The 27,530-nt window shown below is 37.5% G+C and overlaps 1 pseudogene; it reads left to right on the top strand.

The window, feature by feature from the left end:
* The first annotated feature begins 341 nt into the window (after nucleotides 1-341).
* Nucleotides 342-27,327, top strand: LOC109437245 (bridging integrator 3; annotated as a pseudogene).
* The last annotated feature ends 203 nt before the right edge of the window (nucleotides 27,328-27,530 follow it).

Below are 27,530 nucleotides of genomic sequence, written 5' to 3' on the forward strand. Positions count from 1 at the left end.
ATTTATTAACCACTTTTTATGCCTCAGTTACTATGATAGATGCTGAGGATACAAGATAAATTCAACCTCGCCCTGTCCTCACGAAGTTCTGAATCTGGTAAAGGACAAAAGCAAATCAATTGGCTAATATGGTGAATTGCTATAAGTGAAGGCCCCGTGGTGTGTGTGAGGACACGTACGAGAGGCATCTAAATTAATCTGGAGTCAAGGTAGGCTTCCAGAAAAGGAGACCATGAAGTTGATTTTTACATTTGAGTATCTGGATGAACAAAGGGGAACAGGCACCCTAGGCAGAAGCGTGGCATGCAGACTGGGAAGTGACAATTACTGTAGAGTGAGAAATGCCCCTGGGGATTAAGGAGAGACAAGCAAAGGAGCAAAGGAGTAGGAAGAAAGGTGATGAAGGAAGGTAAGAACTTTGAAGTTTATCCTGAAAGCCATGGCAGCCATAATCATTGGAAAAACGAGATTTTAGTGATTACAAGGCTGTTTTAATTTAATGATTAGGAGTTTAAATCGTGTTCAAAGAAAGGTTTTAATGCTGTTCCTTTGGTTCTGAGAGGCAACCAGTAATAATTATTTTCATGCCAGATAGAGAAGTCCCATAGTACATTATGGGACTAAAACAGTCCTCTGGCCCATCCTCAATCTTTTATAGAAAAGAAAAGCCTCAGATAGAATAAGGGGCTTGACCAGCTACTAAACAGCAGAACCAGGACTCCAGCCTCACTAAGGACACACTAAAATATGACAAAAAGACAGAAAAGTGAGTCAAGAAATGAGTTCACATTTCAACTCTGAAGCAACTTTGTGACCTCAAGAAAGTCATATAACCTTTCTGAGTTTCAGTGCCCTCGTTATAAAATAGAGTTAATGATGACTGCCTTAAAATATAGATTTTGTGCTGAAATACTATGAAACATCCAGCTTACAGTGGGTGCTTGGTCAGTATTTGTTGGTTCTGAAAGTCAAGCACTCTGATTTCTACTTTGGAGTTGTTTTCCTGCCGCCTTTTTTGGAAGTTGGTGTCTATAGTATGGCCTTCTCTCTGCTCTTTCTTTTCATCCACAGTATCCTGTGCCTTGTGGACTCAAGCTCCAGTCATATCCAAACAGATCTTTCTGGTCAGGGAAACTTGGGTCTGTAGAGAGTTCCTGAAAATCTCAGTGAAGCAGACTCTATGAGTTACTAGAATTAGAGCAAGTGGCAGAAACATGTGGTTGTCATTGAAACCTCTGGATAAGAACATTTCAAAGCTTACAGCCAGGAGCTGCCAGTGCATCTGTGGATAGAGGCCTAAAATCATCCAGAACCTGCTTACTCATTAATGATGAAAATACTATGAAAGTGCTATGGAGGTGGAAGAGGGTGGCTGTGGTTTAAATGCAGACATGGAGGCAGAGGCATATTTTTGAAATCAATTTTTCTTAAAATCAACCCATCCAAACTAAGTCATTATCAAGCTAACCAAGGATAACAGCTCCATCAATCAAATCTTTTACCTTCACAGTTGAGTGAAATCTTTTAACTTCTCTTTATAATAAAAACTAAGAGAGCAGTTTAATTTCCCAGTTAAAGGCAAAAGAGTCTTTTCTTGACCCCTAGCTCTTCATCTCCACCGAATCGCTCACCCCATTTTAATGTTATACTTTATTATTCATATTATTATTTTTGAAAATTATTCCCAGAGGAGGAAGAATGTAATGAAAAGGTATCAGGCTCTTTATTTGAAGAACTAATCAGATGTTAGCAAGACCCACCAGTGCACTGGAGGGTTTCTGGACAGCAGGTGAAAATGATCTGTTCCCCCCTATGGTTATGGAAGTGCACGATTAGTAGAAAATGAATTTTCTAGCCTTTAGGGGGAGAGCTCATAGGAGGAGGTCGTGGACACTATTGTGTAGCAATAGCAGGGATACCAGGCCTATGTTAAGAACATCCTCTTTTGAAAAGTTGGAATATTATCTTAATAGCTGCAGTATATTAATGCTTCAGTCTCATTCCAGGAAGAAATGAAGTCATTGTGGAAGAGGTCTGCCTCTGAGAGGAGGCCTGCATCTCAGCCATGATAGGTCGATTATGGCTTATTATATTTCACAAAGCCCAAAGTACACAATAATATGCTCATGAAACCAAGTCAGATTCAGCCACTTGCTAGGATCCTGCCTAAAATTGTCCGAAAAAGTTGACAAGGAAGTGTGGGTTTTCTTATCTCACATTGTTCTGAGTATTTAAGGAGTTCCAAAATGTAGGGGAAGCTGACCTTTCTGAAGAAATACCCTTTCTTCAGGACTCGAGAGCATCTAAGGAAGTAGTTCATCTACGGCCATGATGTGATAACTGAAGAACCAGAGGCTAAAGGGGGTATATAATTTGCTGGAAGTCACAGAGGTGGTTAGAGCCCCTGACAGACTGGGAGACCAGGTCTTCTGAATTGCAGTACTATCCTTTCTTACACTGCGTTCATGAGGAATTCCTTAGCTATTCTACCTTTATTAAGAACATCAATGTGAGGGGTGGGATATAATAACAGAGAAGGGATCTGCTATTTGTGGAACAGTTAATAGATACTTAGTGTGGTGCTTGAGGGCTCTTCTCTTTAATATCTCATTTAATCCACAGTGGTCCTGTGAAGTCAGTGTTATGCTCATTCTACAGATGCAGAAAATGAGCCCGAGAAAAGTTAACTTGGTCAAATTACCGAAGCTAGTGTACGGAACTGGAATTTGGTTCCCAAATTGACGCAAACCACTACTTAACACTGAGGCACTATGAATTTATGAAATCATATAGTTTCAGAGTTGGAATTACAATTAGAGGAACTACTACCTTTAATTTGATGCAATATTTTTCCCTACCGAATTCTTCACAGATGTTCATCTGTTTCTACTTTTGTACCTCCAGTCATGAAGAACTCACTCCCTTGCAAGATATTTAACCATTATAGATACATAGTAAAAGAAATATTGCCCATATTTGATCTCTTAGTTTATCCTTATAACTCATATTTCCTAGGTCATCCTCTGATATTCCATTCTGCATGATGTACTCATTCATCTTTTTAAATTCAAAAATATTTATTGAGTATGTATTACATGGCAGGCATTATACTCTGTTTGTTCTGAAAGTACAATAATGAATAAAGCAAATATCATTCCTATCTTCATGAATTTTGCATTGTTTCAAGCAAGGATTTGGATATAATCATATTTGAGTAACTGGAAGAGGAAAACATTAATAACAGCACATAAAAATTTTTAAAAAAGATAACCCAGGCTCTAAAATATGGTTTGCTCAACCCTATAATAAAATGTTTATGTAGAAGGCAACTGACATGCCTTTGAGGATCACTTAGAAAATGAAATATGGGGAGACATTTTTTTTTTTTTCTCTCTGAGAAAGCAATGCAAAAATTTGCTTACAACATCTAAATAGCTCCTCAGAGATCTGGCTGAGTTATGGCTGATGACATAAAGGAATCCCCAGCAAGCAAGGCTGGCTGTTTGGCCGCAGGCAAACTGATACATGCTGAACTTTCTGTTGTGCAAATATTGACTCCAGGACTCGGTGTGAACAAGGCTATGGTCTGATCCTGAAGTAGCAGCTGCTTAGACTGGCTCTCAGAGGACTCAGGTGAAAATCCAATTCTATCCTGACAGATACAAACCAGGCTTGGGGAACACTTGAAGGGAGGTGGTTGGGGAAATACCTTCACCATGGCAATACAGAACAATTACTAAGCAGCTATTGTATGCCAGGACCTTTACATAGTTCTCTCAGATACTCTCCACTATAGATGAAGTAGAACAAGTCTCCTGGAAGTTAAGTCCCCTAGCCAAGTTAGTAACTAATTGGCAGAAGAACTGAAACCCCCACCCATGTGTATCTGACTGTATTTTGCCTTACACCATGCTGTTCTCTTTACATTTCTTTGAAGACAACTGGCAGATTCCTTGAAATGGAGCTGAGATTTGATAAGAGGCATGTTGAAGCCAGAGAAGCTTGTTTCAGGTCCCTTCATTTGCATGGGACCAATTGAAGGTTGTGGGAGAGGCTTTAGCAATACGGTCACCTAGTTTTGTAAACTTTGCAACATTGAGATATTTGTACATTCTTTTTGTTAAAGAGAGCCTCCAAAATTGCAAAAGCCTTTGGCTCCATAAAACCTATGCTAACACTATATTTAGAGGACAGTCATTCATTCAATGAATATTTTTTGAGTGCCTAATACATGCCAGGCAACATGCTGAAAGTTGGGGAAACAATGAATAACCCAAAAGGGAGGTCCCTGTCTTCACAGAGTTAATAGTTTAGAAACCATGTCCATTGGCAAGGTCCTGTCAGGAAAGGCGTATTACACTTAAACTGGATAATTTGAAGAAAGTTTAATAAATGGACTCTTTACCAAGGTATGCTTGGGTGCGGTAAACCACCAAGAATAGGGCAATATTTCTGGTTAGTAACAGGAAAGCACTAGCCTGATGGGCAAGGGGAGGGAGTGGTTACTGACCTGGAGATAGAGAGCTGAGTTGAAGAGACCTGCCTGATAGGGGATGAGACCTCTGGTTGGTGCCAACTAACAATCATAACAGGAGGGAGTGAGGCAACAAACACCAGGCCTTACTTTGCTCTTGTCCTGTGACATCCTGCTGGTAGTCCCATTGACCAAACCCAATTGCAAGTTAGCAGTTTAGTCCATTAATATATTCATATAGATAAGCCTCCTAGATTACAAGGTACAGAAAGGTGGGGAGTAGATCTGGAAAATCAGATAGTATCAACACATCATATGTGTTCAATTCAATCCTTAGAACTGTGGTGGAGGATGTGCTATTGGGAAAGGAGTTACATAAAATAAAATGCCAATTCTCTAGTATTGATAGTACTCATGAAATAATAATAACAACAATAATAATAGCAAGAAAAAAACACTTATTGAAAGCATACTCTGTTGTAGACGTGAGCTGAAAGTTCGTAGTATCTGATATCACATAAGCTCTCGCCTTCAAATAGTGCTCTAAAGGGCTATAGAAGTTGGTCTTTTGCCAACTTTGAAGCATTTTCCACCTATATAGGAAGAGTTAAATTTCCTGAGGGACCCCTTCTTGTCTCTCTATGTTTTAGATATTCAGATCTGTGATTAAAAAGAAAGAAAGAAAGAGAGAAAGACAGAAAGAGAGGAAGAAAGACAGAAAGAAAGAAAGGAAGGAAGGAAGGAAGGAAGGAAGGAAGGAAGGAAGGAAGGAAGGAAGGAAGGAAGGGAAAGAAAGAAAGAAAGAAAGAAAGAAAGAAAGAAAGAAAGAAAGAAAGAAAGAAAGACCATTGGATAACTGTATATATGAAGAACTCACATTCAATCAGCCATAGTGGAGATAATAAAAGATTGAGAATCACTAATTACTGAATTGAAATGGATACTCTTTTGCAAAATACCTTAGTAACCCCCTGATTCATTCCCAGATTGGGCACTTGCTAAAGGTCCATTAGACCTAGGAGGCAGAGTGTGAAAGACACAAGGCATGGAATTGTTCCCATTTCCTTCTTAAAATATTCTTAAACAGAAAGGCTATTCCAAAAAATGACCAATAGGGAATGACCCGTGCATGACAATGAATTGATTTATCCACCTGAGAGACATGTTTCAGATCACTCAGGCCACTGAGATTAGATATGCAAATGAGTTATTCCAGAGTTCCTCAGAGGTACCTAAAGTGAACTTGGAAAAGTTCACAAATTTCAAAAAAGTTAACAATGACTTTCTCCACACCCTTGACATTAGACACGCATTAACCATACTTAATATCCAGAAAGTCTAAACTTTTGGAGTAAACGAGGTACCTAAAAGTATCAGGGAATCTACTCTCCAAATTACATTTTGAATTAAAGAAGCTTTAATCTGTAAATTGAGCTAATAAATTATGTATAATGCCTGTATTTGACAGATGAGAAAACTGTGACCTAGAAAAGGAAAATGACTTGTTCAAGGTCATAACATGAGTTAGTAGCAGAGCTGTGATCAGTAGCCTTTGAGTCCTGTGTCCAGTGCTATGGTGCCTATAGTTATATAATACTGGCTCCCAAAGACAGACAGCGAGACCAACAGTCTGAGGGTCCCAAAGGTTACTCAGTCCATGGAGGAAAGAATATTGATCACTTCTCCAGTAACATATATAGAAAAACCCAGTGTTAAAGAATATATTTGGAGAAAAAAAATGCAGGAAAAAGGAATGCTCCTATAATAGTCTCATCTGTCTACACTAAAAAAGAAAACACTTGAACTGTGCAACCTTCATTGACATCACCAGGTTATTAGCTTCATGAAAAATGGGCAGAAACAATGTTCACTTCTGAGATTATAATTTTGGCAAATGATCTTTTCTCAAAAATGTATTCATTTAACTAGCAGATCATACTTTACAACACAAAATCAAATGAGAACTGAATAAATGGAATCTAGGCTCTGATAATTAATTGCTGGACAACTTCATTCTTCAAAAATCATTCACATCATTGATGCTTTACTCCTTCTTCTAAGCAGGCATGGAAAACTCAAGATGTCTGTGTCTAGATTCGAGCTTTCCCAAGGCTCTACTATGTGAATTTAGCTTTGAATAAAACAAGAGAATTCAACTCTGCTCCCTTTCAACCACCATATTTTCATTTAACTGGGTCTGGTCCCACCGAGTTTGCCTGAGCTGTGATCCAGTCACACCTTGCTTTCCAAGAAGCTATTGACCCACTAGCTGTTATCTGCCTAGCATCAGTTGCCATCTGAGGCACACATATTATGGACTTTCTGTCTGATGTCATCCAGAATCATAAGCATTTAATTCCTTTCACCGATAGCTAATATCTTGTTTCTCTTATTTTTGTTGTTTTTAATTGGCCAGGGAATTATTTTCTTTCCCATGAAGTTCTCTAAGAACTTCTCGGGCCATTGATTCCTCCAACAATCAACACTCCCAATGTATTTTCAGTTGGTCGATGTGAAGAAAGTCAACTTACATTAAAAATGTTAAATCTTGAAACAGATTAAATGGGCTAAGAATACTTCTGCTGGAATGGAGAACTGGTGAGCTCCCTTCTACTGCGGGTTGTTATTCCCTTTCTTATCTGGCCTGAACATTAGTCACATATGGAAATATTTGGGGGTAATTAGGACATTTCTAAAGTATCTCACAGAATGATATTATTCCTACTTTTTAAGGAAGAAATAATAATGCCCTTTTTAGTATGCTTTTATTATTTTGAGTCCTCACTAGTTACTTGTTCATTTCCAGGTCTGTCCCATGACATAGAGAATCGTCCATGGGTCCATACTCTGGACTGCAGTCTGTGATCAGTATCAAAGGTCAGGCTTCTTTTTCTATGGCTTGAAGTGTGTTAAACAAGACAAAGGCAGGAAAAACTTTGCTATCAATAGGGAAATCTGACCCGTGGTAGGTAAATACTGAATCCAGTGTAAATGACTTGTCAAATAAACCTACAAAAAGGTAATCTGAGTTTGTCTTTTTATACATTTAGAATGAAAACAAATATCTCATGGAAATCTATGAACATTGACATGATACACCATCATGGATCCTTTGAAGATACCCAAGGTACCCTAGATGACCACAAAAATTCAGCTATGCTCGTCATAGATATTAAACTCATAGCATTAGAAGGCCCATCTTTTAGCTACAGATTTATACAATTTTCAATATTTACATTCACTGCACTGAAGAAGAAATATGAAAAAGATTGGGGAGGCCTACTCAAATACCGTTTAAGAAATGTAATTTATATATTGGATGTAGAAGCAAGACTTCAAATGGGGTGAACCAAGAGAATGAGAAATAATAGATGGAAAAGTATATCAGGTCTTTTTGGACTGATTGACTAATGGACATATTGTATCATCCAATAAACACTAATTGAATGCTTACCATGTTTGATATATGCATATTATATCCACTGGTGACTAAAACATATTGTACATGCTCTTACAGAATATACAGTGCAGGGCCTTTAGATAGTATTTGTAGTAACAGTATGAAAGTTCATATTCATAAGGGAACTATACTTCGACCATACTTTTAGGTAAAAATGAAATCTTAGTAGGGGCCAAAAGACCACTCAAGAGTGGGCATTCCCTACATTGTCCATTTGCCTCTGCTTTACATCAAGTGCTTGTTTTGTAAAGGTGAAAAATTACACACTGACTATTTAATTATGTAATATTTTAATTTTTTTTACATTGATTTTTCATGTCATTGCCATTTCATTGTAGTAGAAGAAGAAATTTATTATAGAGGTATTAATTTATAATCCCAGTATAAAATATACTGTGAATTTTGTTTCTTGATTTAAAAAATAATAATGGATATTTAAACATATTTTCATGTCCATCAGAAGAAAATTCCTAAGAATTCTCTATGGATTTCTGGTGCCACTGGTTTTCTTTCCTAATCCTCTCAATATAATATTAATTACCTACAAGTTAAGAGTCAGTTTGATCTACCTGGCTTGCAAACATTTGATCACTTTCAAGGTTGCATATTTTTGCAAATGAGATGCTGTGGCTGGTATTTACTATAGAAGTTGATCTAGTGAACCAGGGTAAATCAAGAGTAATGACAAATGAGAGATAGAAGGGAACTAGTCAGATAATTCCACCTCATTTATCTTTGGGGGGATTTCTCTGAGGTGAAACAGTTCTTTGTAAACCTTCCAAAGAAGTCCTGCAGGTCAAGCAAACACATCTGACAACACACTGCCGTAAGTCTCTCTGACTTACTGAGAAAAAGTGGCGAGTATGATAAAATACACTGCATCGCTTCTCGTATTTCCTTGCCTCATTTCTGCTTTTCTTTTTCATTGTCATAAGTCTAGGCTTGCTTCTTCTAAATAAAGTATCATCACTTCAATCCTTGCCTCAGGCTCTGCTTTATAGAAACTGGGCTAAAACCAGAAGAAATTCTAGAAAGCATGATTTAAAAATTGTATTGCCCACTTGTCAAGAAGCAGTAAGACCCATTGCTTGTAGTAAGATGCTGTGCATTGCAATCACCTAAGTTTTTGTGTGTTTTTTTCCTGTAGAGGATAATGGGGTAGGTGAAGCTGGAGGGCAAGGTATTGGAAGACCAAGAAGTTGTAGCCCTCACCTAGTTGTTATGGGAACAATTTGTTGTTGTTGTTGTTGTTGTTAATAAAGGCTGTAAAATGAGATGGCTGCTTTTAATAGCACTAGAGACCTGGTTTAAAAAGTGAAATGCAAAGGAGGGTCCATTTCAACTTAAGGAAGACTAAGAAAACCAGAAGGCTTCTATCAGAGCTTTAAAAGGTTAGTCTTCTCCCCTGCAGTCATAAGATACAATTGTGATGAAAGTCAGGCACAGGAACTAATCATAAAAGAGTCGGAGCTACAAAAGGATACATGCACAGTCTCAGTAGGTCTGCTATGCCAAAGTCAGGGCTTTGATATAAAAAGAGTAGACCCATTGAGACCTGGGATGGCAACATTTGTGTGTGTAAATCTCGGAATCTTGAACCCACAAATTCTCTTAAACCTTTCTGGCCAGTAAAAGTATCTTCATCAATTCCAGAGGAGAATAATCTCCCCTTCCCTGCAGACCAAGCAATTATTTCACCTGGAGCAGGTGCCTCATAAGATGACTCTCTTTATCTCAAGACTCACCCTACCATCCCTCATCACTTCTTGGCTGCTAATCAGAATTAGGTCTCAGTATAGCAGCCCTGACAGAAAAGTACAAGCCTAGTTCTGAAAAGAAAAATCCTTAAGCCAAAGCAATTCCAGGATTTGTTTAATGTGTATCAGGAAGAACAGAGGGGAATAGTTGTTGGAATGTGCAGATCTCTATGTCACATTTAATGCCACCAGAGAGCATGTAATGCAGGAAGACAGAATGATCTATATTTGGAATGCCAGCCAGATTCTTTCTTCAGTATCCCAGTGCTTATTCATTTGTCACATAGGCCATGGTACAGAGGTTATGCATGAGCTCTACAACATAAGCTTCCCCTCACCAAGGCTGATCTAACCATTGTCACTGCTAAATGCAGATCTGCTAGCATCAAAGACCAAGGAACAATTCTTCCGAGATACCAGGCAGTCACCTAGTAGCAGATAACAATACCAAAATCCTTCCACTTTGGAAGAGGAAGTCATTTATCTTTACCTGAATTGACACATGCTCCAGACATTGGTTTGGCCTTTCCTATAGAGTCTTTCCCATGAGTACCATCTGAAAGTTTATAAAAAGTCTTATCCATTGGTGGGGGTCCAAACACAACATTGCTTCTGATCAAAGGATGCATTTTATAGCAAAGGGAGTGTGACAACTGGCTTATGATAATGAGTATGTGGTTTTACTATATACCCTATCACCTAGAAACAGCCAGCCTAATAAAAGAGTGGAACAGCCTGTGAAGACTCAGTTCAGGCATTGACAGTACAATGCTCGCAGGGTGGGATACTGTCCATCAAGATGTACCTTGCACTGGTGGTATTTTGTCTTGTTTCACTGAAATACTTTGTGCTGGAAAATAAGGGGTGGAAGTGAAAGTGGCCTTCCCAACTCATGCCCAGTTATCCATCTGTGAAATCTGTGCTTCCATTCCCTTAATCTTAAGTTCTTCCAGTTTACAGAACTTAGTTCTGTTGAGGGGGCAAACTTTTTTTCAGGGAATAAAGTAGAGTTCTACTAAACTGGGCGCTGTAATTACCAGAGAAACACTTTGGATTTGTTATATATCAGTAAACCAATAGGCTAGGAAGAATATTACTGGACTGGCTATGGTACTGTATCCTGTAACTCTAAGGAGAAAGGGTCACTACTCCACTGAGGGGACAGATATGGAATCTAGAAGAGTCTCCAGGTGTCTCTTCATACTGCCATGCCTGGTAATGACTATGGTCAACTATAGCAGACATGCTTGAACACGGGCAGAGCAACTAAGTACTCATTTCTTAAGGATTAAAGTCTGGGTCACTACACTAGACATCTCAGACCAGCTAACATACTAAACTAGGGTGGGGGGAATCTGGAGTGGATAGTTGATGAACGAGTTAATGAATATTAATTTTGTCTGCTAGCAAACTACAGCTGTAGGACTGCAGCTTGTTTGAAAATGCTCTTGCTTTAGCGTTCCAAGATATCATAACTGGACACTGTATTAAATGGGAATCATTGGACTTACATTTCTACTCTCCAAGAGGCAGTCAGAACAACTTTGTTAAAAAAGGGAGACCCGTGTATATCGTATTCTTGGAGCTTCTTATAACAAGAGAAGACAAATGGATCTGAGAGGTGCAAGAAGTTGGCGGTTCCCACATTGAACCTTCCTTTGGAGCTCAACATTTCTCTGCATTTACCAGTCCCCGTTTGAACTTTGTCAATCCATTTCTGTGGTTTCATTGCTTTCACTATATCCTTGTAAATCCATCCCTGATGCTCCCAGCGAGCTCACAATATGACTGGCTGCAAGCAGACACAGAACCTAAATCTCTCTGGTTAGCTGGCACTAATAATCAGTACCCTAATTCAACACACTAACTCATAAGTACGTAACCTTGGTCATAAAGGAGACTTAGAAATAAAACAGCACAACTGGAAAAATAGCACAGAATACTGATTTAGCTTGTGGTGCATCACTAGACATTTTATTAATTGTGTGCCAGATATTGAATTATATAAAAATATGCAATGAGGCACAGTTTCTACACTCAAGATGGTAATAGTCTTGTAAAAGTGACAAGAAAAATAATGGCAATAGAAGCTCAAAAGATTCACAGTCTCTTACAGAGTTGAGAGTAAAGTATTTTGGAATGTCTCAGGGTCTCAGGAAAGGCTCCAAAGGAGAGCTATTTAGAAAACTAGCAGCTGTAAATTTTCATTTAATTGCTGGAGTTTTGAGAGATGACATGGAAATCCGAGGGGAGATCGAAAGTTCCTACTGGCTGAAGTGTTCCATTAGGACATGCTGTTATACTTTGGAGTGTTATAGGATCCTTTGGTTCTTTCAAGTAGGAACACCTACTTCCTGCAAGCTCCCGAAGGGACCTTTATTGACATCTGAGGCAGATGTGTCAACTGACAGGTCAAGTTGTGTGCTGCAGTGGGTAGGGAAACACTGAGCCCAGCAGCTCTCTAGATAGCAGTGTCCTTTGTTTGAGTTGAAGAGACTCAGTTTTGAATCCTAATCAGCACCAATTGCTGGTAGTCCTTTCAGACCATTTCAGGTTTCATTGTGTGGGCACCAGCATGGCGCTTTCATTGTTGCAGCTTGGAACTTAGATGAAATTCAACACAAAGGGAGAAATTATAGGAGGAAGTCTGTGTATCTTCATCAAGATAAGAAAAATAATTTTGGCTGCTATTTCTTAATATATTCTTCTAGTTTTTAGTTCGACTTATGAACTCATGTCAAAGTTTACTTTGATTTCTTCCGTACCTCCTTTTTCATCGTCTTACACATTAGACAATGAATTGTTACTGGACAGTCCCTTCCTTACTCAGCCAACTCTTGGAGAGAATGCAGGAATCTCATGGAATTGGAGGAGATTTAAATAAGGAAAGATAGAAATATTCTCCTGGTTGTTTTAGGAAGCTTATGGATTACAGGAAAGTCGCCAGGATGTTGGCTGTTACTTTAAGGCCATGTGGCTGCCAGTGAAACACGAGGACTCATTTTAGGTTTACCACATCTGTAGTAGGCACAGTTTTAAGAATGCCCCCGGTGATCCTCATTTTTGTATAATACCATCTCCTTTGTATGTGGGTAGAACTTACTGATATGATGAGCTATCCCTTCCATGATTATGCCATATTTTTATATGGCAAAAGAGATTACCTGTGTGGGTCTAATAATCATATGAACCCTTTAAAAGCAGAGAGTTTTCCCTGGTTGGTATCAGAAGAAGTCAGAGAGATTACAAGCATGAGAAAGGTTTGATGTACCGTTCCTGGCTTACGGGGACTATGTGGCAAGAAATGTGGGTGGTTTCTAGAGGCTGAGCACAGCCCCAGCTGACAACCAGCAGGGGAATGATTACTTCAGTCCTGCAACTGTAAGGCATTGAATCCCACTAGTAGCAGGAATGAGCTTGAAATAAATCTCTGAGCTCCAGATGAGAGAACAGAGCCAGCTGATACTGTAATTTCAGCCTGAGCAGAGAACCTAGTCACACAATACCAGGTTTCTGCCCCACAGAGCTCTGATATAATGAGTGGGTTTTATGATACACTGCTAAGTATGAAAATTTATTTTTTCAGCAATAGAAAACAAATGCAATATCCAAGGGTGGAAATAGTTTGAACTGCAGATTTATAGTCAAACATGTGTTCATCTTGAGCATAATTTCTTACATGCTGGGTGGCTTGGGGTTTAACTTCTCCAACTGTTTATTTCCTCATCTGTAAAAGTGATAGAATAATACCCACCTGACTCCTAGGATTGTTGCCAAAATTAAATGAGATATAGTTTATACAATGCCTAGTACACAATAAATGTTATTTCCCATTTGCCAATAAAACTGACCATGGCAATCAATTCAGTAGAGATAGAAACTGATAGAGATAGATACTATGACTTGAAGGAATTGGAACCATAGACATCTCTGGAAGGGGAGTAGAATGGAGCTCATGAGAGGAATATTTGAGTGCAAGTTAGGAAATCACATCATATTCCCCATAGTTTGGAACCAGAATAGAACCCAAGAGTTATAGGGTCATTAATAAGACTTAGTGACTCAAAGCCAGAAGTTATAATAGAATCCCTCCCACATGTTGTGATCTAGATGTGGTTGAGAAATCTACAGACTGGCAGTGGTGCCAGCCTGAGCCCCGAGGGAAAAGTCCTTCCATTTATTTATTTATTCATTTATTCGTTCACCCAATATTGAGTGCCTGTATGCATGGTAATTGTTCAAGATACTGGATTATAGAAGTAAACAAAACAGATGAAATTTCTGCCCTTCTGAAGTTACATTTTAGTGGAGAAAGGCAGGCAATAAACAAGATAGCTTCTCAGATGTTGATAAGTGCTAAGGAAAAAAATAAGTGGGATAAAAGGAATAAGAAATATAAGAAAAGAGCCCTCCTCCATCAGAATTTTCAATAGAGTGGTTAATGTTTGTCTTGCAAAGAAGGGCCATGAAGCAAAGACCCAGGGAATTAGCCAGATGAACATCTGGGGAAAGGACACTCTAAGATGAGAGGGCCTGGCTTAAAAGGCTCTGCGTGATCTGGCTCCTACTGGACAAAACAGTAGTATCAGAACTGCCCTCCTCAGTGCTTGGACAACCTTTACTGATCCACTGAAGTAGGTGTTTAAGCTACAACTTAACTTACCCTCAGAGTTTAAATAGAGTGTAACTAGGGATTGAGTTTGATAACATCTCAAAGCCCATTTAGATCAATATCTCCAGTACCAGCTATTTATAAAACACTTGTTACACGGCAGGCAGTGACTTTAGTGCTGAGAACAACTCCTCAGTGAATAAACAGGGTCTCCTGTCCTTCAGAAACATAGGTTCCTTAAGAAATAGATGAGACCAACATTTTAAAAAATTAACAACCTCATTAAAAATTATGATTGTGATGATGAAAGGAAACCAGGAAGAATACGAAATGCAGACTGGCAGGGTGAGGAACTGCTTTACATAGAGTAGAATAAGACGGCTTCCAAGAAGATGAAATTGAAACTGATTTCGCAGTGAAAGAGTGGAACTGGCAGCCTGTGTAAAGATGTGAAGTCCAGGGGCACTGGGGAAAAGGGTGGGGTTCTCATAGCTTTCCTTAAGACCTGACAAGTAGATTTGGGCAAATTTAAAATGATTTCCAAGCAGCACTATTTATAATAGCCAAAAGGTGGAAACAACCCAAATGTTCATCAACTGATGAATAGACAAACAAAATGTGGAATGCCCATACAATGGAATACTATTCGGCCAGATAAAGGAATGAAGTACTGATTCATACTACAACATGAATGAATGTTGAAAACGTGAGGCTAAGTGAAAGACTCCAGTCATGAAAGACCACATATTATATGCTTCCATTTATATGAAATCTTCAGAATAAAAAAATCTATAGAGACAGAAAGGAGATTAATGATTGCTAGAGGCTGGGGGTAGGGAGAAATGGGAAGTGACTACTAATGGATACAAGGTTGCCATTTGCGATAAAGAAAAAGTTCTGAAACTAGATAATTGTGATGGTTTGCACAGCACTGTAAATGTACTTAATGCTGCCGAACTGTATACTTCAAAGTGGTTAAAATGGTAAATTTTATGTTATGTATATTGTATCACAATAAAAACATGAAAGAAATGACCTCAAAGGCAGACCTGTCTGTAACAACTGTTCTACTCTCTAGTTTACTTGCTGCTTACACTTCAAGTCACACACTTAGAAGGCAGACAGTGACTAGCCGCAGAAGTGGGTAGACTACCTTGTCTGTCTCTCCCAAACCACTTCCTTTTTCTTGGGCCTTTGAAATTACAAAAAATGGCATGGTCCCCACCCCCATCCATGAAAAGCATCTGTTCAGGGCAAAAGTAGACCATCCTAGAATTGCACCATAAATTGTGAAAGCCAGAGGAAATTTATCATTTCTTAGCTGCTTATGCTTCTTGTCTTCTGTGGGCACCCAGAAGCCTCTCCCAGGTCTCCCTAATTTTTCCTTTTAGTGAACTGATTTTGTTTTTCGAATTTGTACTTCTAATTCTTAATTTGAAGGTCAGCATCTTACCTGACTGAGACCATAAATGTTTAACAAGTATGACTAAACCATTTCTGGTTTCCTACTTTTATTATCCAGTGTGTGTTAGAAAGTGTGCTGGCAGGAGATCAAACACCCAGGTTGAACGCTTTGAAGTTGATGTCATGATAGATGTTGTAGAAGCAAAGACCCAACACCTTCTTCCAAGAAGCTGAAACAGGAGCAGGCAAGAATATTAACCCTTTAGAAGCTGGACAGCCATGTCTCATTGATTTGCGTGTTCCAGGGCACCAGCTCTATCTTTCTATGCACCACTAGGGAGCTGTGGAGAAAGCACAGATTTTGGATCCACACAGGTATTTTCAAATTCCCGTTCATTTGCTCGGCTAACTGTTGGACAATGGGCAAAAAACTAAATTTTGCTAGACTACAATTTCCTCATCTATAATACAGGGAGGGTTTTTAAGAGAATTAAAAATGTAATCTATCAAAAGTGACGAGCACAGCATAATAACTCATAGAAAATACTCAATAAAAGGAAATTACTGTTGGTCATAGCAATAATCACAAACTGCTCTCCAGAGAAGAAAGTGAACAGATGTTTGAAATGGTGGTTCACCAATGTAGAGCAGACAAGGACCAGCTCTAACCAAACTCAGTGTCCTTAATAGATATCGGCCCATTCAGATTGTTTATTTCTTCTTGTGTGATTTTGGCAAATGTGTCTGTAAGTCATTGGCCCACTTCATCTGGGTTATCAAATTTGTGGGCATAGAATTGTTCATAGTGTTACTGCATTGCCCTTTTAATGTCCATAGGATCTGTAGTAATGTCCCCACTTTCAAGATGGACTGTTCATCTACAGATTGGGAAAGATTATGAGAGAAAGAATATTAGGGGGAAGAGAAAACCTCTAGTTTTGGACTGGTTAAATCTGAGGTACCTATAAAATATCTAAATAGAGAAGTTAAGTAGAAGTTGAATAAACAAGTTGCAATTAAATGTGTCCTCCTGTCAGTCAAGTGTATGAAGGAAGAAGGTGGGATAAACTATATCAAATGTTACTGGAAGAGCAATTAAGATGTGGATAAGATTTAATATTTCAGTTTAGCATTTAACCTTTCAATTTAGCAATCTCAGAATTAAGAGTGTTCTTGACAAGAAAAGTTTCAATGGAGTTGTGCAAAAACCTGATTGGAATGGATTCAAGACAAAGAGGAGAGGACTTGGAGATTAAGGAAAGTAAACTCTTGAGGAGAGTGCATCAGTTTGAGTCCTCTGAGAAGCAGGATCCAAGATGGGATTAAGTGTGCAAGGATTTTATTAGGGCATATACCTGTGTTAGAAAAAAATGTAAAGCGAGCTTTAAAAGACTGGGATAGTCCTTTGACTGCCTTGTAAGAAGAAAGGATCAGAAGGTTGGATGGACACATCATCCTACACTGCTATACTGCTTAAGGACGTTACCGCAAGGATATCAAAGAGTACTTGTGCCAAAGCCAGGCATCAGAGGAGTCCCATTTTAGTGGAATAAGTGTACCTACTTTAGTGTCCCTGCTTCACTCAGCCATGGGCTAATCATAGTTCCTGGGAAACATGGAAACATGGCATTGGTGCAAATGGAGAGGTAGATTTCAGAGCATGGCAATTGGCCTTTTGGTCAATTACGTTCCCTGTAGTTGGAGATCACCAGACACCTTCTCATGGCCACCATAACTATCTTTTCTTTTGTAAAAGTGGAGAGGACAATATGGTGCATGGAGGAGAGCATGCTCTCTTTATAAAGTGGGAAAATTTGCATGTCTATATAATTATGAAAATTGATGATGTAGGAAATAAAGCATAGAATTGCTGTAGCTGTTTTTGGGTTGGTGACAGAAAATGGGATTTGGTGTAAAAGTGGAGGGGTTGAGATCTACAAGGGGTCATCAAGAGTTCATTAAACAGAATCTAAAGAAGAAGAAACAGGCTTGTTAAAATTACTTTCTTTTTTTTTATTTTTTAAAATATTTTATTGGGAAAGGGGAACAGGACTTTATTGGGGTGACAATTGTTAGTAAAATTACATAGATTTCAGGTGTACAATTCTGTATTACATCATCTATAAATCCCATTGTGTGTTCACCACCCAGAGTCAGTTCTCCTTCTATCACCATATATTTGATCCTCCTTACCCTCCTTTCAGTTTTAGTTGTGGAGGGCGCAGCTCAGCTCCAGGTCCAGTTGCCATTTTCTAGTAGCAGGGGGCACAGCCCACCATCCCTTGGAAGAGTCGAGGAATTGAACTGGCAACCTTGTGGTTGAGAGGACGCATTCCAACCAACTGAGCCATCCAGGAGCTCAGTGGTAGTTCGCTCAGCTCAAGGTGCCGTGTTCAATTTTTAGTTGCAGGGAGCACTGCCCACCATCCCTTGCAGGACTCGAGAAATTGAACTGGCAACCTAGTGGTTGAGAGCCTACTGGCCCATGTGGGAATCGAACTGGCAGCCTTCAGAGTTAGGAGCATGGAGCTCTAACCGCCAGAGCCACCGGTCCAGCCCTAAAATTACTTTCTGATTGCTTCTTTCTTCTGAGGGAAATAGTAAGCAAGGTCTTAAGCTGAGAGGAATATGGGAGTAGGTGTAGTGACTTGAGGAGAGACAGAAAGGTGTGGAATAGACATATATGAGAGTATGAGAGTGAGTGAAATTAACAATATTATCAAGCAGCCTTAAAATTCTGCTTGAGTTTAATGATTATAAATTTAGAATGAGACCAATTGGCAGAGTTTTGTTTCTTCTGTAACCAATTCTGCTATGAGGATGTTGGAGAGTAAGCAGAGGATTATCTTTAACTATGGTTGGAAAATGTTTTCAGATGTATATTGTTTTAAGTTATCTTTCTGTTAATAACTTCTCACTGCATTAGTTACATTATGTTCAGAAAATATGGTATGTATGGTGACAATTCTTTGAAATTGGTTGAGATTGTTTTATAGCCTAGCATATAATTTTTCATAAAGGGTCTAAACGTGCTTAAAGGGGATGTGTATTTTATGACATCAATACAAGACTCTTTGTATGTATGTTTATTCGATCAAGATTGTTGTCTTGTGCAAATTTTCTAAATCTTGACTGATTTTTGTTCTTAATTTTGCACAGATAATTGTATTAAAATATTCAAATAAACCTTAGGTTTATCCGTTTCTTCCTGAAGTTTCTATTTCTTTTGTGCCTTGTATGTTTTGAGGTCATCTGCTAAAATGCATACAGATTTAGAATCCTTAAAATGACAAGGGAATTGAATACTATTATGTAGTAACCTTTTCTATTTTTAAAACTGCTTTTGGCCTTCACATAAATTTTCTTTAATTTTGACATAATTGATGTAAATTTCTTTTGGATAATATTTACCTAAGAAATTGTATTCTTCCATTTCATTTCAACTTCCCAGTGTCCTTGTGCTTTACTTATATCCCTTATAAATAGCAAGTATAGTATTTTTAAAAATTCAATCTGAAGTATTTTGCTTTTTTACTTAGAGATTTTAATCCAGTCATATTTGCTGTAGTTATTGATGTGATTGAATTTATTTTTTAGCATTTTTTTGCATTTTTTATGAATTTTACTTTTAAGATTGGTCTTTATTTTTGGTATTCTTTTGTATTGCTATGATATGTCCAAGTGTAGATTGTTTTATTTATCTAGCTTAGGATTCATTGGACTTCTGTCATCAAGGTTGAAAAATTCTTGGTGATTGTCTCTTCCAATTATAGCTTCCAAAAACAGCTACAGCAATTCTATGCTTTATTTCCTACATCATCCTCTCTTCCTCATTTAAAAAATAATCTTTTGACAGAAGTATGATTAGAAATATATCAAACCTCCTCATTTTATTCTGCAGCTCTCATAAAGTCTATCTTTTGTGTTGTCCATATCTTAGCTTGTAATAATACATTGTGAGTTGTCTGATTAGATGTTTCTCCAAATTATTCAGTTATTCTTCAACTATCTTATCTTACACTAAATGTATTATTTTAGTTTTTAATTTCAATTATTATATATTCAACATTTAAATTCCTTTTTGATTCTTTCTCAAGTCCCCTGATTCATTTTCAAGAATTACTTGACCCTGACTTGAAGTTCCTCTGCCATTTCTTTAAACATATTTCTTTAAACATAAAGACTTATCTGATGCATGAGGTTTTTGGAGATCTGTTCTTGCTGTGGGTAGTTTTTTGCTGATTCTCACTCGTGGTTTTGCTTTGTGATTTTTGTTTTCTGTGTGATTTGTGCTTTTTTATTGTGAACTTAAATTTGCTAGAGCTTTATGATTGGAACTTCCATGGGACCTGGATTAACTGTGTGTTTTTCAAGAGAGGAATTGTGTTTAAGTGCTTGAAAGTACTCTTAACATAGACCAGCTTTAAATTAAATTATTAGGTTGTGGTTTTAGGAATAATATTATTGGTACAGACAACAATTCACAAGGGCATTTTTTTTTCCTCATTCCATTTCTATCCAAGGCTAAGAGAACTAACTTTCCATGTGGGTCATTTTTCTTTTCCCCTTTTGTAGTTCACATTTTAATAATGATATAGTGATTATGGAATCTCAGCTACTTGTGGGGTGTCTATTTCTACTTCACATCTTGCACTGGCTCTAAGTCTCATACACTCACCCTAGGCAGATAGTAGGTTGTAATAAATATCTATGTCTATAAATAGACAGAAAGGGCAGTTACCTTTTACAGTGTCTGAATTCATGTTTTTCCTTTATATCTCATTATTAAGAATTTTACTAATGGTCTTCTAAGCTCAGTTCTGTATTTACAAATACTTTCTTATTTTATTCATTATTTCTAGGTGTGTTACAGTGAGGATTGATAGGATTTTCAGTGCACCATATTTGCAGAACAAAATTACAAATTTTGTTTCTTGAATCTACTTTTAAACCCATGTATTTGCCTAGGAAATAATCAGTTTCATTCAGTATTTCAAAACTTATTGTAGTAGATTGCACAAATATTTTTTACAATAATTTCCCTTGTAACTTTTAGATGTGTTTCTCCATTTCATTCTTATTTTATATGTTGCATTTTTTCATATTTTTAAATAGAAATCTAATGGCTGATTTATTTCATTTATTTCTTTAAGGGAACACTTATTGGACTTATGTAGCAATTATACTGTTTAATTTTCTAAGTCTAAGTATATTATTAATACATTTTAATTTACTTAAATTCTTTGAATTTTCCTCTTAGTACATTTTGGCAAAGTTAAACAGCTCTCAATAGTAATGTTTTTATTTTGTAATTTTTCAGATATTTCTAGGTATTTTCTACATATCTTTCTTTTTGACATATGAACAGACCATGTCTACACTTGTAAATTTTGAATTTAGAAATAATTTTTTTATGTCTGGTTTGTTATTAATTTTTACTTTTGTTGCACTTTTGCCAGAAAATATAGTATGTGATAGTTTTAATTTCAGAATTTCATGGCGGTCTTAAAAATTTTATAATATATAGTAATTATTAAAACTATTCTATAAGTCCTTGAAAAGACAGTATATTTTATATTTACAGATGATAAAGTTTGATTTAGCTCTATTTTAATTTGTATATCTAGCTATTTCTCTAGCTTAGCTTATATCTACTTATTATTTCAAATTACTTATTATATTATTTGAGTGCTCTGTGCCCACACATTTTTAGCTATTTAACTTTCATTTTCATGAGCTTTACTTCATACACTTTGGTTCTATATATTTCAATTCTTAAAAAGTAATTAGAGTTATAGTTCATTATATGTTTCATTTTTAGTAAACCTTCTTGTTTAGGATATTTAACCCACTCTGCTTTAATTTTACATCTTTATAGTAGTAGTAATAATAATAATAATTATTATTATAATGTATTCCATTTTTATTCATTAGTCTAGATTTTTCCCCCGCTCTTTTTATCATTTTTTGAAGATGTGCTGTGTCAGGCACATCAGTTTTATTTTGATTTAATCTAAACATTTGCAATAAAATTTAATGTTTTATCCTATTATAATTGTTAATTTTTATTTCAGAAAATTATTATGGTCTACATGTCTTTTACAATTTCTGTTGTTTTAAAAATCGTACTTGCTTTTTCCTTTTCTTTAATGTAAGCTTTAGCTTTATTTTGAGATTTTCATCTTTGTTCTTCTCATCTAAGAATTTGAAAAATGTATGGTTTTCTATTATCTCCATTCATAGCTTTTAGCTCCATTACATACAATTATATTTATAATTTTAAGTAACTTGATCACATTTATATTTAATAACATAGAATCTTCAGCAACAAAATTCTATCTATTGACTCGCCTATGAAAAATGAGGACAATCATTTTGAACAATTTCTGCTCTACTAGATACTTCTGTTTATATAACCTGGAACATTTATACCTTTCTGTTATAGTTAATTTACTGTTATTTTCATATAATATATATATATATATATATATATATATATATATATATATATACATATATACATTATATATATATACATATATTTGATGTCCAAGAGAGTGTTTTTAAACTATAACTACTATCATCTAGACTTAATTCTAGGCTGCGTGGGTTAATATTAATTGTCAATCATTTCACATTGAACGTCTCCATTTTTGACTATCAAATGTTGCTGTCTTTCTTTTTTGGATGAGCTTATATGTTTAATGGTATGTGACTAATATGTTTCCAGAAACTTTATTAATTGGAATGTTAAATTTCTGTTGAATGTTACAAAAAAAAATACACAAAATAGTTGTGGCTTAAATAAGTTAGACGTCTATTTCTTTTCTTTGTAAATCATAACAGGCATATAACACAGCCTAATAAGATAAACTAATACACTTTAAGAATTGCCTGCAGTTGTGCTTTGCATGTATTATCTCATTTAATCTTCACAAAAGTCCTGAGGTGGGATTTAGTGTTCGCTATTCTAGAGACAGGAAACTGCAGCTCAAAGGGCAAAAGTATCTGGCCCAAAGCTAGTAAGTGACAGACCTAGGAGTGGAAGTCAGTGTTACCAACTTCTCACGTTGCCTTCACATGAGCATACTGCCTCTGAGGAATTAATTACTCGTAAGTGGCATAATAGAGGTAAGAATAAAATGCTATAAGGATAGAGCTGAGCAATCCATGAATTCTTCCTGGGAAAAATCTTCCAGGGAAGCATCAGACAGGAGGTGATATTTGAGAACAGCCTTGAATAATTAATACAAGTTTTCCAGGTGAGCAAGAAAGAAGTTTTGGTTTCTTAAAGGAATTAGTCAATACTTTCTATTTTTTATTTCCAGACACAAAATAGGTGCTTATTGGCTTAATTTACTTAGTCATTCTTTTTGTTCCATGTAGCAGGCATGCTGCTTGGTTCTCTAATATTATCCTACTTTTGCTTCTTAGTAAGAAAACCTGAGTTTCAGTGGAGGCAGCAACGTGCCGCACCAGCTAAGAGACTATGTATCCTAGCCTCGCTTACAGCTTGAGGATATAAACAAAACTTGTTGGGAGGACTTCTGGAAAAATTTTATAAGAGATTGATAGACAGTTGGTTTGCTCTTTACCCTTATGTTCTGATTCCTGCTTAGAATCATCGTCATGTGCCCAGTGGCTATCTGAAACCATGGGTCAGCCTTGGGGATAGAAACCACATGAAACTGATAATAAAACTGAAAGACAGAAAGAGCCTGGGTCTCTGATAACAGTGTGAGGTCACCATACCAACCCTGAATGCCTATTTTAAGATATATTTTATGTGAAAAATAAATTTCTATCTTCTTTATGCTGCTGTTATCGCCATTCTCGGCTACTATATTCCAAATTCAGCATTCATTCTAGGAAATTAGGTGACTAGGACACTTACAAATACTTATGCCTAGAAATTACTATTTGGAAAATGCACAGAAATACTGAGAGAATTTTTCAGCTGGACCCCATTCCCAAGGTGGATCTCCAAGACAGTTTTATACCAATGATATAACTTGGAGGAATTCCAGAAGCCTTTTAGGAAGAGAAAGTGGCTGCTGCTGCTGCTGATACTGCTATAGTTTAGTGAAAACTGAAAGGCTGGAATGATGACCTTTCAAAAAGAACAAATGTTATTAAATAATGGATTTTGTCCCACCTCCTACAATAGTCAAGTGCAAAAGGATGAAAAGGGAATCCTATTCTTCTATTAATAACTCCTCAGTCAGTCTCATGCTGACAAAGCAGAAATCAACTGTAAAATTAGCAATTTTGCCTGCAAATTAGCCCCTTGCAAAGCCATAAAAAGAGGAACGGAATTAAGAAAAATTCTATTAATGGAGTCAAGGATGGAAAAACCAAGAGTGATAGGAGCATAACTACCCAGACAATTGATACTTATTGTAAAGGAGATATTACGCAGGTTTTAAATAGCTGCTTATAGCTATATATGAAGAAAGTGTTAATTTATAGCCCTTGGATCAGTGGCCTTTCTTAATGGCTCCTTGGAGCAAATCTATCAGAACTTGAGGAGCACTAGGTTTAGGTTGATGTTAATAAAAACTACCCCATCTATCCCTATCTGAGATATTACCATTCCTCTTCAGAAAGAAAATGAAGTAAGCGGTAAGAGGTTAAGCTTCAGAGGTAGACGGAGTTAAGTTTGAACGTGGCTCTGCTCCTTCGCTAGCCTTGGGAAAGTCTTCTCCCCATTCTGGGCCTCTGTTTTGTCTTCTATCAAAGCAGAGGGTGATTGTGCTTCATGATTATGCTTCATTGTGTTAGTAGCATTAAATTAAGTGATGTGCAAAGAAGTTGGTCCCTGGTAGGTTGTTAGTAAGTGTGAGTCCCTTTCTCCTTTCCCATCCTCATCAGAAGGAGAGGAACAACAAACCTGCTTGCAAACCCATGCAAAATAGTTGAATTTAGCTTTCTGACATGTTCCCCATAAGAAGATCAATCCCTACAGAGAAGCTGAACATGTTTTCATAGTTTATGACTGATCTGAGGGAGCAGGATCCCATTTTTACAATTTTATGAACATGATAAATAAATATCCTATAGTGGGAGGTGATCGGGGGGAGAAACTGAGACTCCTTTAACAATAAATAGACAGGGGTCTCCATTTCCAAGAAGGAACATACACAGAAGAAAAATTTGAAATTGTTACAATGTGCTTCATTTGCAGCTTTGGTAGTTTCCACCATCATAGTCATCTAATACTTCTTAAGTTCCAAGAGGAGATGAAGAATTTGGGGCTCTTTTTGATCTCCTCCATGAGTCTCCGTCACTCTTGTTTTCTTAGTTCAAGAGGATATTTCATATCTACAACACACATTTTCAGCCCTAGGGCTGAAACATGGCAAGATATAGACAAAGCATTTAATCCACAATGCACATGGAGGGTAGATATTATTTGAAGGTATATAAGCCATTGTGAAAGACCTGAATAGCACTTTAAAAAAGTATTTTTCTAATTGATAGCTGTAGCTTATAAGACTGGGCAAATTTATAAAAATCTAACTATATTAAAAAACACTAGTCAGAGTCACCTCCAAATGTAATAAGGTAATCCTAGAATCATTCCCCTTCAACCTTCTAAGATCTTAAGATCGTAGGATTTGGTTTAGGTGGGACTCTTAGAAACGATTTAAATTCCTCCGCAATCTCACCATGGAGTGGCTTTTCTACTTGTGTTTGAGCACCTCCAGCAACAGATGACAACATTCTTTCTAGAGCAGTTTAGTTTAGTTCACATGTACATTGAGAATCTCTAATGTGCTAGGCAATTATCTGTGCAGAGAATATATATTAACTTTCTAGGGCTGCCACAACACCGTATAATAGTTCCCCCTTATGCAGAGCTTCACTTTCCGTGGTTTCAGTTACCCCCAGTCAACCACAATCTGAAAATATTAAATGGAAAATTCCAGAAAGAAACAATTTGTAAGTTTTAAATTGCACACTATTCTGAGCAGCGTGATGAAATCTTATACTGTCAGCTCTGCCCTGCCCGGGGTGTGAATCATCCTTTTGTCCAGAGTAGCCACATGGTACACGCCTGTTCCCATCCGTTAGTCACTTAGTAGCCATCTTGGTTATTAGATCAATTGTCTCAGTACCACAGTGCTTGTGTTCAAGTCGCCCTTATTTTATTTAATCATGGCATGGCCCAAAAGCACAAGAGTGATGCTGCTGGCAATTTAGATATGCCAAAGAGAAGCCGTGTTTTCTTTAAGTGAAAAGCTGAGAATAGTACTAGATGATATTTTAAGAGAGAGACCATATTCACATAACTTTTATTACAATATGCAGTATTGTTATAATTCTATTTTATTATTAGTTGATGATAATCTCTTACTATGCCTAATTTATAAGTTAAACTTTATCATAAAAGTTTATCATAAGAGTATGTATAGGAAAAAATAGTATATATAGGGTTTGGTATTACCCACCATTTCATGCTTCCACTGAGGGTCTTGGAATGTATCCCTGCAGATAAAGGGGGACTATTATACCACATACTAGGTGGCTTAAAACAATGGAAGTTTATTGTGTCACAGTTCTGAAGGCTAGAAGTTTGAAATCAAGGTGTTGGCAGGGCCATACTCCCTGTGAAACCTGTAGGGGAGAATTCTTCCTTGCTCCTAGCTTCTTGTTTCTGCATTGACATGACCCCCTATGAGCGTTCTTTGTATATATAGTGTTTATATGCATGTTTGTCTTCATTCTGTTTCCGGTGTAATTTTCCTCTCTAAGTAAAATAAGTCTCCAACAAAAAGCAAAAAGGTAAACTGAGTTGCAGCTGAGAACCCCAGTGTCAGCACCAGGTTTAGGATCACGAGCCAGATTCCTTTCAAGATTGCGCAGCCCAAGACAGATTATTCCCAGACAGTGGAGAGAGACTTTGAAAGGGAGCATGAAAACCTCCAGCAGCTGGAAGAGCAGACCAAGAGGCTGCCAAGGGACACAAGAAGAGCACCAGTGCTGGCATGGCCATGCCCACGTCTTCTGTGAAAATATCCTTAAGGCTTACTCTCCAAACCCCTCTGCAAGTAAGACCAGGACTTTCTAAACATGATGACAGCCCTGGACATGGCCATGTAGTGGATGGATGCCTTAATCAAGAAAAGATGAACCAGATCCAAAAGGCTTTGGTTGAACGCTTAGAAAAGTTTGGCAGTGCCTTCCTGAGTCTCAACATGGCGGTGAAATGACAGCAGCATGCCTTACAGGATTATGAGAGATTGAAGGCCAAGGTGAAGAAGTGCATGGAAAAGGAAAAGACAGGGCCACTGCTGGCCATACTCCACCAGGCCAAAGAAGAGCTTCACTTTGCGTGGGCCGGTTTGAAAGCCAAGATCAAGCAGCTCCTGAATGAGATACTGTGGTTCTACCACAGCCAACGTGACGACGTCCAGCTCAGCTTTGAGTCCCTGATCCAAGCACAGATGGTACACTACAAGGAAATGATGGAGACTTGACTCAACCAGTTGACCAACCTGGCCACACAGACAAGCAGCTGGAGTGGGAGAATGAGGCCAAATTGCATGAGCTCATAGTTCTTTTTCTATTGTTGCTGATAAATGAATCCTGCTGCCCTTGGAAGATTCCTGGGACATAGGTCAGTCTCTCTAGTTTTTTCAAGCATAAACTCAGGTGTCAGCCCGTTCAAAAGCCTGGGAAAAGTATGGCAGCAGGCAGGTTGGGGACAGAGGTGGCTCCTATTCTACCTCTCCAGCCTTTTGAATGAGCCTGGCACCAGGAGCCCCAAGCCGACTACTATCTCTCCACCCAATAGCAAGAGCCTGTAGACACAGGAAGCAG

The sequence above is a fragment of the Rhinolophus sinicus genome, linkage group LG06 (assembly GCF_036562045.2).
Source record: "Rhinolophus sinicus isolate RSC01 linkage group LG06, ASM3656204v1, whole genome shotgun sequence".
Lineage (NCBI taxonomy): Eukaryota > Metazoa > Chordata > Mammalia > Chiroptera > Rhinolophidae > Rhinolophus > Rhinolophus sinicus.